The sequence below is a fragment of the Ictidomys tridecemlineatus genome, chromosome 7 (genome assembly GCF_052094955.1).
Source record: "Ictidomys tridecemlineatus isolate mIctTri1 chromosome 7, mIctTri1.hap1, whole genome shotgun sequence".
NCBI classification, from domain to species: Eukaryota; Metazoa; Chordata; class Mammalia; order Rodentia; family Sciuridae; genus Ictidomys; species Ictidomys tridecemlineatus.
This window is the reverse complement of record NC_135483.1, coordinates 194,040,510-194,052,441: the sequence shown is the minus strand read 5'-3', so window position 1 is coordinate 194,052,441 and position 11,932 is coordinate 194,040,510. Positions and strand designations below refer to the sequence as shown.

At 52.7% G+C, this 11,932-nt stretch overlaps 1 long non-coding RNA gene across 1 annotated transcript in view; it reads left to right on the top strand.

The window, feature by feature from the left end:
- The first annotated feature begins 508 nt into the window (after nt 1–508).
- The window catches only part of LOC144365682 (uncharacterized), a 54,850-nt gene continuing 43,426 nt past the window's right edge, over nt 509–11,932 (top strand). The window contains exons 1-2 of the long non-coding RNA XR_013424434.1: nt 509–1,294; nt 10,636–10,754. This is a non-coding gene — a long non-coding RNA (uncharacterized LOC144365682). The remainder of the gene's footprint in view (nt 1,295–10,635; nt 10,755–11,932) is intronic.

Below are 11,932 nucleotides of genomic sequence, written 5' to 3'. Positions count from 1 at the left end.
CCCCAAACGGGGGCCTCCTTGGGAGGTGAGCAGGCCCTGAGGGAGGAGCTCTGGATTGGAGACTGAGGAGAGCTAGCTAGTCCCTCTTCCACAGGAGGACAGCCAGAGGTCACCACTGGTAAGGAACACACCTTACCAGACACCAAGTCTGCTGGCACCTTGGTTTTGGATTTTCTGGCCTTCAGAACATGAGGAATCAGTGTCTATTCTTTATAAACATCCCAATCTGTGATGCAGACACTCCCAGGCTTATGATAGGTCATGTTTTAATAAATAAGTTGTAAATATCCTAATTTAAAAATGCACTTAATATGCCTAATCAACCGAGCAACCTGGCTCACACTGTGAGCTGTCCCAGCATCCAGAGCATGGATTGGACTGCATAGCACTAGCCCAGGAAAAGACCCAAGTTCAAAGGCTGAATGCAGATTGCTCTTGCATCATCAGGATCAAAAGCCACACTTTGGACCCTGCTGTGGAGGGTCACCTATATTTTGTTACCAGCAGCCTGACCCAACACACTGAGCTCAGTCAGCTGATGAGAAGGTGGCCAGTCAGTGGTGGGACCACCCAAGGGAGCAGATGCAGTAGGTACCCCCTGCTCTGCTCCCTGCTTCCCTCCATGGTAGGCTCCTGCTGGGTCGACCCCTCCAGAATCCAGGGTCCAAGGCCCCCATTAATGTGGTGCTTGCGTCTCTGGCTCCAGGAGCAGACAGTGGCCATCTGGGCACAAACGGGGAGGAGGCCTGGGACTACCTGCTGGGCTGCTTAGTGCAGCCACCACGGCCCTCTTCCTCCTCTTCCCTCCATTCTTCCTGCTCCCCCTCCCCGACTCCTCCCAGGACACTTGGCCTGGAGACAGCCGGCTTTGCCTTTTGAGGCTGGCTGCTACTTCTGGAGAGGGACCCTCCCTGGTGTCCACCTGCCCTCTCCCTCACTCTGTCCTCAGGGAGCTGGTGTGGAATGAGAGAGAAGCCAGTGCGGGCAGCTCTGCTGTCCACCTGGCCCCCACTCTGCTGCCCAATGTCAGTGACCTGCCTGGTGCTCCCTGGCGATCTGCACAGTGAATGTGGCCTCTGCACTTTTGAGTGTCCTTTGCAGAGGTATTCGGCAAGAGGTCTGCCGAGATGCGCCTGGTGAGGAAGCCGACCTTGCCGCGGAGGAGGAAAGCTCTGGACTGGCCCTGGTCAGCCTGCAGGAAGGCCTGCAGGAAGCAGGTCCGATGCCCACCGCCTTCTTCAACAGGCCCAACCTGGAAACTCCTCTCCAGCAGAGGCAAGGAGCTGCTTCCGGGGTATGGTCTGTTTGGAATTGCACATTCCCGGGTGTTCCTTCAGGTTGATGGGAAAATCTGAACTTTAATCTGCCCTTAAATTGCATTTGCTGATGTTGCTCAGAAGTGTATTGATTAGAGAATTTCTATTTCCAGAAAAGAAACTTACCTTTGAGTTAGGGCCAAGCTGGGAAATTGACATTAAGAAAATTTGAGAAACTGGGAAAACCTGGGAAAGAAGGCTTAGGAAGAATTCTCCTTCTAGAATTCCTTGGGCACTGCTGCTCTGAATGCTGTTGATTTTGTGCACACCCCGCCACCTCTCCACACTCCCCCACACACCAAACCCCCACAAGACACACCACAGACAACCCCCAGCCCGCCCGGCTTCTCCCTCAGGTTCTCCACCCAGACAGGAGCCAGACTAGGGCACAGCCAGCCACCTCCTGCCCTGGAGGAGGGGAGACCATGGAGGGCCATCCTGAGCAGCCCGATGAGTCAGTGCTGACCACAGAAGCTGCAGGGGGCCATCTTTGCTGTGTGCAGTGGCAGCCTGACCTTCAACCCCTTGGGCTCCTACTCCTGTGTGTGTGTTTGTGTGTGACTGGTATCTGTGAATGTGTGTGACTGAATCTGTGACAAGTGTGTGAGCACACGAGCTTGTGTGTGTGCTTGTGAATGAGTGTGCTCATGTGAGTGCATGTGTGTGTGTTCGTTTGTGTGCGTGTATGTGTGAGGTTCGTGCTGGTATGTGCAGGTGCTTTAGTGTGCGTGTGTGCTTCTGGGCATGTGTGTGTTCATATGTGCCTGTGCATGCTCATGGGGAGCTGATGGGGCAGACAGTGATGGCACGTGGGGACACAGTGATGGCACGTGGGGACAGAGCAGGGTCCAGTCAGCCTGGTGATGGAGGAGCTGAAGCCGCCTTCCAGGAGCGGGGGAGCCAGTGCTGTGGTCCTTTCCCTTTGCAGATCTGGGTTTCCAGCCCCAGAAGCAACAGATATCCAATGTCCAGATAATGGTCTTGCAGCTGGGTCTTGAGCTCCCTGCCAGCTGTGATCTGTGTGTGGTGACCCCGTCCAGTCTCCACACTGTCCGTGGGGGAGTCACAAACCCCAGCCACCTACGGTCCTGGGATGTAAGAAACTGTGCCCCTGCAAGGGTGCGCCCCGGGAGAGCCCAGGGTCACTGCCACTGCCCCGGGGAAGGAAGGACTTGGTGCTGGTTGAAAAGCCTGGGGAAGCCCCGGGTCCCCAGGGCTTTCCTCCCAGGGCAGAGGGCGCCTCCTTCAGCCCTGGCACCTTGAGGATAAGGAAGGTGACTCCAGGCTGGGCGAGTGTGAACAGCGGGGCCGGCCGGCTGGGAGAGCAGCCCGTGCCAGCCCTTTCCAGGATGTGCACACTCAAGCTTTCCCGCAGTGGACCCAGCACAGCTAGTCCCAGCAGTTCCCCGTGGGAGGGTGAGACCGGCATGAGTCCAGCCTGAGGTCTGTGGCTGGCCAGCTCACTAGGGGAGCACCAGGGGAGGCACCTGGGGACTTGGGGCAGGAGCTCCGCCCTACAGGCTTGCTGTGCCCATTCACTTCTCTGTGACCTCAGTGGGAGACCCTCCCTGCAAACCACTCCTTATTCTACCCTTCTTTAGGTCTCAGTTTGTGCCCTGTCACCTTCTCTGACCCCACAGTGGGGTCAGGTGTCCCTTCATAGCAGGCTGGCATTTTCTAGAATAGTCCCTGACTCACTGAATCATTATTTTTTGTTAATTTATCCACGGCTCTCAGTAGCCATGAAGAGGGCACAGATATTATATTGTTTGCAAGATATTCCTAAGACCTGGCAGAGGAGTACTCAAGGAAGGTTTTCCAGGGTGCGCTGACCCCAGACCAAGGGCTAGAGAGGTAGTAGGTGCGTGGAAATACGGCAATCAGGACACATGGTTGACACCCAGAAGTTTTGCCTTGTTTAGATTTTGACTCTGAATAACCCCTTGGTTGGCCATGACACAGTGACACTGTGCAATGAGCCAGCCCAGAGTGCAGCCACTTAAAGCAACAATCCTCCACACACACTCATGGAGACGGCAACCCTGCAATGCTAGGCTGGGTTTTGGCTTCAGATTGCAGCTGGGCTTGGTCCATGTGGGTAGTAGCTACCTTGGCCCTCCACCGGGTGGGCAACACAGGTCCCCTGAGACCATGCCACACTATGGACCTGCTCTCAAAGCCTCTCCGTGCATCTCTCCCACACCCCAACACTGACTGACTAAAGGAAGCCGCACAGCGAGTTCAGTCTCAGTAGGCAGGTGGCCACCACATCCGCAGCATGACGGGGTGAGCGAGAACAATGGTTCAAACTATCAAAGAACTTAGTTCCATTGTCTTAATATTTTGATCGTGGTCTGCTAAGGCGATAACAATACTGTGTTTATCGAGTCCTTATTAAGCCAGCACAGTGTTATGGGACTTGCAGGCTGGAAGGAGCAGGATGTGACCTTGGCTCATCTGAGCCCCACTCCCAACACTACTCATTAGTGTCCTCTCTTTTCTTTCCCACAACTGAGGTTGGTTAAGGCTTTAAATTGTTCCCAGTGCTTTATCCTTGGTCCAAGTGACCTGGAGAAGTTAGGGTGAGACTGGGGGGTGGCCTGATCCTTCCCCTTTGTGTGGCTCTAATGGAATACCTGAGGCCAGCAGGGCAGAAAGCTGGAGAGCCAGAAGGGCATGGCAGCACCTGCTGAGGGCCCCCTGGCTGTGTCACGAGGCAGAGGTCATCACATGGCAGGCAGCATGCAAGAGAGCTCCTGTGGTGGGGGAGGGAGCAAGAGAGTGGGCTGGGAAGCTGAACTCAGCTTATGACAACCTGCTCCCACGGCCGGGCCAGTCCTGGGAGGCTCCCGTGATGGGCAGCTGTCCTTTCCCAGGGTGGTGCCCCATGACCTAATCACCTCCCTCAAAGGCTCTGCCACTTCAAAACTGTTATGCAGGGCAATCATGAGTTTTGGAAGGAGAAACCCATTCAAACCAGAGGGCGTGATGGAACACCTTTATAATCCCATGGCTCAGGCAGCAGGATTTCGAATTCAAGGCCAGCCTCAGCAACTTAGCAAGACCCTGTTTTAAAAAATAAAAAGCCGGGGAGGCAGCTCAGTGGTTAAGTGCTCCTGGATTCTATCCCTGGTAACAAACAAAAAACCCACACCAAACCAAACCAAAAAACAGCAGCAGAGCACAGACCAGGGGCCAGGAAGAAGGACAAGCTTTCCTCATTTCAGTACCTGGCTTGCAGGAACCATGCACAGCTGCAAAACAGCACTGGCTAATTACCACAAACTAAGATGTGGCAGGTGGTGGTACCCAGAGGCCTCGATAGTCCCACCTCCTCATTTTACAGAGGAGGAATGGGAGCCTGAGGACAGGGAAGTCACTGGCCCAGGACATATGGCTCGTTAATGGCAGACCTAGGTGGAGACTAATTTGTAATTCCCAATCCAGTGCTCGGTGCCCACTGCTCTGTGGGAGCCATGAGGGTGGAGTGGGCACCACGGCCCTGGAGGGGTCCTGGGTGACGGGCAGGGCAGGACGCTGCGAGGTGCCACAGAGGTAGGCAGAGCCCTGTGCAGGTTTGCCTGACGGAGCGAACAGACAACAGCTCTCACTTGACCGCTGATTGCTGGCACCGCGGGCCCTGCCTGGAGCTTTATCTGACATGCGGCCACCTGGCATTTCTGCAGTCCTACAGATTGTTTAGTGGTGAATATGAGTCAATATGAATTGTCTGCTGATCTATTATATTTAAGAGTGAAGGAACAAAACCAAGCAAATGCTAGGTTTGGAGAGGCAAGATCATCTAGAAGTAGGCTTCACTGCGAGGATTTGTATGTATTTTCTGTTGTGTTCACTGGCTGTCTGAATAGGATGAGTGAGTCGTCAGATAGCTGAGTTGGCTTTAGTTGTGATTTTTTAAAAAATTTTTTAGTTGTAGGTGAACACATACTTTTATTTTATTTTTAGGTGGTGCTGAGTGTCGAACCCAGTGCCTCACGCATGCTAGGCAAGCGCTCTACCTCCGAGCCCCAACCCAGCCCTAGTTGTGATTTCTAAAGGTAAAGAGGATACAGGGAAAATAAGCTCACATAAAAATAGGTGAAAAGGAAAGAAACAATGAAAAGGGCCTCAGTGTGCCCTTCCAACACCAGCCAGGCGAGTGGGCTCATGGGGACCCGGGAGCCCCGCTTCTTGTCCGCTGTCCTCAGGTGCCTGGACACACTGCTCCGACCCTAATGTTCCCGTCCACAGGGCTGGTGACCGCTCTTGTCCACTGCTGTGTCCTGAGCGACGGGCGCAGGGGCTGGACGTGACAATCAGCCAGGAGGTGTCTGTGGAGTGGGAGCTTCTTCCTCAGACCGAGATGCTGAAGATCACAACCAACTCTCACATGCGCCACAGAAACTAGCAAAAACCGATGAATTTTTAAAAGTAGACTATTTTTAAAAGGTCATTTAAGAGACTGCAAAGTCTGAAGAAACAGGATTCCAGAGACAAATCACTTCTAGGGGAATTGAGACCAGCAAGTGCTTTTCTGCTCCGAGGGGAATTGGTAGTTCTGTGGAAGAGCGGAGGATTGTTGGGGTAGGAAAAAGCCAGAGGCATCTGCATGGCCCTGTGACCACATGCATGGAAATGAGGCCACTGTCCTCACCCAGTCTTCATGCACATAGCACTGTGGGAGCACCGTGGTACCCAGAACGGAGGGGAGAGTTGGGAAGGAAAGAAAGAGACAGAAGGAGGGAGGAGAAGGGGGCAGGGGGGAGAGAGGGAGAAGAAGAGGAGAGAGGGAGGGGAAAGGGAGAGAAATGGGGGGAAGAGGGAGGAAGTTGGGGGAGAGGAAGAGAGAAGAGAGGGAGGGGGAGGGAGCGGGAGGAAGGGGAGGAGAGATGGAGGCTTACAGGGAAGTTCATAGCTTTAAATATAAGCAAATAAGGAATCCAAAATCAATGTTCTAAGCTTTTCTCAAGAAAATATAAAAGAGAAAATGAAAGGAAGGAGTGTGAAGGGAGAATGAGGGTAACACAGACATCAGTGAAACAGAAGACAGGTGCATAGTTGAGGACACGGTGGAGTCAAATGTCGGTCTACTGGGAACATTCATAAATGGATACACATCCAGCAAGGCAGAGCGTGGAAAGAAAGAGGCAACGTGACCCCAGGATTAGGAATGGAAAGGGGGGATTACTATAGATCTCCACCCTAGTAGGCCATCATGATACTACATTTTAATAACTTTTATAAATAATACTTTTGACAGTTTAGATGAAATGAACGAATTATTGAAAAATACAACCTGACACAGGAAAAATAGAAAATGCCAGGTGCGTGTCTGGAGTTTTGACCCAGCCTTTCCTAGTCTGAGACTAATGTCTTTTACCCTTGAATTTCCTTTATGCTCTCTTCATGCTTCACCCAAAGCCATGCCTAACTTTCAGGAATTCCCAGAGACAGTTGTGGACACTCCTGGTGCATGTGCTGGGGGCTGGTTATCTGACCTAACACTTGAGCATCACACACCCTCTCCGTGAATGCACCAGGGGCTTATGGGAGAGGAGTGATGCTCTCTAATATTCCTGGGTCTGGGTTCAAGTCTTTATTCTTAGAAAATTCTCAGCTGTTTTCTCTCCACACGTTTCTTTTGCTTTATTTTCTCTTCCACATTTCCAGGACTGCAGATATCTGGGTGTAGGGCCCCTGGGCTATTTCACAATTCTTCCATGATCTGTTATTTTTTATTTCCTCCTCATTCCCCCTTGTCGTGAGCTGGGTAGTTTCTATTGATCTACCTTCAAATTCAATGATTCTTTCTTCAGAGGTTTCAGATCTACTAAAGAGACTAGAAAAGGCATTCTTCATTTCTTTTCTTTAAAGAGAAAGTGAGGGGGGGGAGAGAGAGAGAGAGAGAGAGAGAGAGAGAGAATTTTTTTAATATTTATTTTTTAGTTCTCGGCGGACACAACATCTTTGTTGGTATGTGGTGCTGAGGATCGAACCCGGGCCGCACGCATGCCAGGTGAGCGCACTACCGCTTGAGCCACATCCCCAGCCCGGCATTCTTCATTTCTGATTCCATGGATTTACTTTTTAATTTCCAGTGTTTTCTTTAAGTTTTTTAAATTTCCAACTTTAGATTGAAATCTCCCCTCGTTCATGCACTAAAGGTCGGACTCATCAGTCTTATTTATTTTAAACTTGCCATTGGATAATAACAGTATCTGGACCACGTCTCAGTCTGATTTTGTTGATTTCCTTGACTTTTGGAAAGTGATTACTTTGTCTTACTTTTTCATGTCTCAAAATTTCTGTGCTCATGTTGGTCATTGTGTGGAGACAGTGGGGACGGAGGCAGACCACACGCCTGGAGTGGGCGCAGACTCCCCCTGGGGGCTGCTGGTGTGGGCTGAGCTGCTCTGGGCAGGGGTGGGCTGGGGCTGGGTGTTCTTGTTCAGTGGCTGTGTCCAGTGCAGTGCCACCCTTGCTGAACCCTCTGTCATTGTGTGCATCTGGAGGCTGGGGTGCCGGAGGGAGGGGTGGTTTCAACGTCCCATTTCCCCACTCAGCTGTAGGCTCCTGTGTGTTTCTGTCGCAGGTGGGTTCCCCCATGTGCTTCTCCCCTCTCAGTGGAGTCTCTTGTTTGTTGGTAGCTTGGGGATTGGATCCTAGTGTAGGACAACCAGTCCCAGGGTACCATGACACCAAAGTAATTAACAGTTAATAATAACAACAACAATAATAATAAAAATGAAGAGATCCAGGATTGCACAGTGTATGATTTATGGGGGACTTCATGACAGAAGCATGGTTCTGGGTGACAATAAGACCAGTGGCCCCCCGTAGTTTGGGTCAGAAGAAGGGGCTTGTAAAGTGGTCAGACAGAAGTAACTTTGTCAGAGTCAGTACCGAGTTTACCTCAGATTAATATTGGAGAGTCAGACACATTTGGTGCCGGGGTCTGGACATGACGTTCCACATACACAGTAAGGGATCTGTCTACTTCTCACAGGCTGGAGACTGCTCAGGAGAAGCTGACGAGGTCACTTGGGGCCACCAATGGCAGTTGGCCCAGGGGCCCTGGTCCACTCTCAGCAAAGGCAGGCCCAGGTGCCAGAGTCATGAGTTTGGGACTTTCAAAGTGATGTTGGCTCTCCTCCTTGTGGGGACCAGACTCTCCCTGGACCTTTGGTGGGACATTGTGAGAGGACCACAGCCAGCACTGCTCTCCTCCTCAGCCTGGGTGTGGGGTCTCGGGGTTCCTTTTCCTAGCTCCCGGGGGTCACTTCTTGTTCTCTGTGGGACACAGCCTTGTTTCCCGGTGGCATGGGGTCTCTGCGGGGCCACATGTCCTTCCTGCTCTGGTGGAAGCTCCTCTCTCCAGGCCACACCGCAGCGCGGCTCCGCCCTGTGCGGCCCACCCCTCGCCCTCTTGATTCCTTCCTGAGCTGGTCTTCAACCAGGGGAGGTGGTCTCTGTTCGCAAGGCTGGGGCCAATGGAGTTGGCGGGGTGACTTCACTTTTGCAGGCTCTCTGAGTCTCTGTGCTGAAGAGAGAGGTCCTCGTGATGGGGTTTAGGTTTTTAAAGTTTATAGCACATTTAGCCTTGTAGTAAACGACCTTAGAATGACCCCAGATTTCTTTTAAACCCTATTTATTGGCTTGAGCTGTTTTATTGCCTCATCATGGCAAAGTCTGTAACAGATCTCTGAAGTTATCCTCCTCCATGCCATTGCCCAGATGAGACCACATAGTCCTTTTATTTTATAAACATGTCCTCTTGGAACTATAGATGTTCTGGGAAACCTAGATCAAGATTAGCTACCCGGAAATCACAATCCAGTGAGGCCTCATTGACCTGGCTGTTCCAGATCCCAGAGCTTTGGTTCCTGCTCTTTAAGAGAACACTCCTTCTCCCGTGGTTCTCTCTGTGTGGGGTTCTCTGTTGTTAAAGTGCAGGTCACTTCACTGCATCTCCAAGTTTGGGGAACAGTCCCAGCCACATCCTTGTTCCATGAGCCTCGCTGAAGAATTGATTTAGTGGCCATTGGAGTCATTTCCACAACTATTTAGGATGGCAATTAATTTGTGGTTAATTACCTCTGGTGTCAGCCCCCCAAGCTTAGGCTGGGCAATGACACTTTTAGTTTAAAGAGGGTCAGAAAGGCCTGGAGTGCTGGCTCTCACCTGTGATCACAGCAGCTGGGGAGGCTGAGGCAGGAGGATCGAAAGTTCAAAACCAGCCTCAGCAACTTAGGAAGGCCTCAGCAACTTAGTGAGACCCTGTTTCAAAATTTAAAAAGGGCTGGGGGTGTGGCTCAGTGGTTAAGCACCTCTGGGCCCTGGTACAAAAAAAAGGGTGAAAAGGAAGGGAGAGGAGGGGAAGGGGGAAGGGGAGGAGGAAGAGGGGAAGGAGGGGAGGGGAGGAAGGAGAGGGGGAGGGGGAGGGGAGGAGGGGGAGGAGGAGGAGAAAGAGGAGGAGGGGAGGGGAGGAGGGGGAGGAGGAGAAGGGGGAAGGGGAGGAGGAGGGGGAGGAGGAGGAGGAGGGGAAGGAGGGAGGAGGTGGGGAGGGGGAGGAGGAGGAGGAGAAGGGCTTATTCAGGCCAATGACAAAATCCTGGATGGAGGACTGGGCAGAGGTGACTATGAGGAGTTGTGCAGGAGCATCTTATATCACCCTTCTGCACCAGGGTCCTTCACCTAGATTAATGCCAACACTGAGAGCAAAGTAGTAAAACAAGCTTCTGTGCCTGTGCCATGGGCTTTAATTAGCAGTAGTGTTAAGGGCTGGACAGAGCTCTTCCCCAGGCAGGGGACTGGCCTGTTCCTTGCTCTGGGCTTCCTGGGGGAGGGGTGGACTTGCAGCCCTGTATATTCTCATCCCAGCCTCTCCTGAGGACCCCAGATGGCCTGGCAGAGCTGGACTGGAAGGAGGTCCAGGGCAGAGAGGGGAGCCTGCAGACCTTACCTCAGCTGCTGTGGAGCGTAGGGGGACAGGAAGGGGACAGCTGAGGCCCTGCACCTCTCCAAGATCCGAGGCCACGATGGATCTTTACCCATCTGACGTCACAGTCAGTGAGGAGCCCGACAGCATGAATGGTATCCAGGGGAAATATAACCCGGTCACATGTGGTCTTTGTTTTAAGGTGAGAATACAGGATAATAATTGCACTTGCAAAGAAATGCAGCAGCCGCAGCCCTGGGGTGGGGACGTGCATCGCCACTGGCCAGCAGTCCTGAGCACAGGCTCTGTGCGGCCCGGGTAGTCTGGAGCCATCCTGTGGTCTTATTTTGCTTGCTTTAGTGTTTACTTTCTTGCTCGCAGGCTCCTTGCATTGATTCTTCCTGCTGTCACTGATGCCTGACTCCAGTGTCTAATTTGATGCTGCTGACCACAGCTGTTGAAGAAAGCAAGCCAACCCTCTTGTGGGAGATGCACCCGAGGTAAGTGTGAAGCGCTGCTTCTCGCTCCTCTGCCCCAGCCCCCACATGCTCCCTCATTGACCCCCTGGCCAGTGCTGATGGAGGGTGACCCCTGCAGGGCCTGCTCTGCTCTCATCCATCAGAGGAGCCATGCTGGTGAGTCTTGAATGCAGACAGAGGAGCAACTCTGATGGGGGCATAACAGGCATCTCCTGGAGCCCTCTCTGCTAGAAGAGAGCTGGATGGCCTCAGGAAGGTGGCCTGGTCACTGCAGCCCCCCAGGGAGCCTCGCCAGACAGGATGTCGGGGTTTGTGTTGTCAGCGTGGGCTGCTGTAATGAGTCCCACAGACGGGGTTGCTCGGCAGAAATGAGTTTCCTCACAGATCTGGAGGAGGGAGGTCCCAGGTCACGGTGGAGGCAGAACTGGTTCCTACCGAGGCCTCTCCTGGGCCTGGAGAGAGCTGTGCTCTCCTGTCTTCATGCAGATTCCCTGTGCCCAGGTGGCCCCTTCTTCCAAGGGGAGGCCGTCATGCTGGACTAGAGTCCACCGGATAACCTTATTTAACTTTACCTCTTTAGGCTCCGTCCCCAGGTAGGATTCTGTTCTGAGGAACCGGGCCTTAGGACTTTAGAGTATGAATTCCTGGGGACACCAGTGAGCCTGCACCTGGAGCGAATCCCAGACACAACCATGCCTGTCCTAAAAACATCCAGGGTTTTCCTCCTCCCAGTGCCGTGTCTGTGTTTAAGCCCCCCATGTTGCACCTGAGCCTACCCGTGCTTACTGCACACCAGTCACCCGCCACCCTGCCTTCCGTGGGTTTCTTCAGTGGGTCTCCCCGCGTCTGCCACACTTGAGCAAGCTCTGGCTTGTTCTCACAGATGGCTGATCACACCCGTGTGTGAGAGTTGGACTAATGGGGCTCAGAGAGGGGGGTGTGTGCATGTTCTTTGGGGGTTCCTTCCTGTCCTTCCTACCTCTCTCCACAAACTGCCAACAGACGGGACTGTACTTCTTGTGAATAAGACGAGGATTGAAGAATCACTGGACTAGAGCTGTGGAAATTGCAGAGAGAGAGACCTGAGTAGAGGAAATATCCACTTCTGTGGGTGACACAATGTTGAGGGAACCCAAAAATACCTTGACAGCTAGGGGCAGCCGGCCGACTCAATGAGATGAAGTCTAATCGGAGATAAT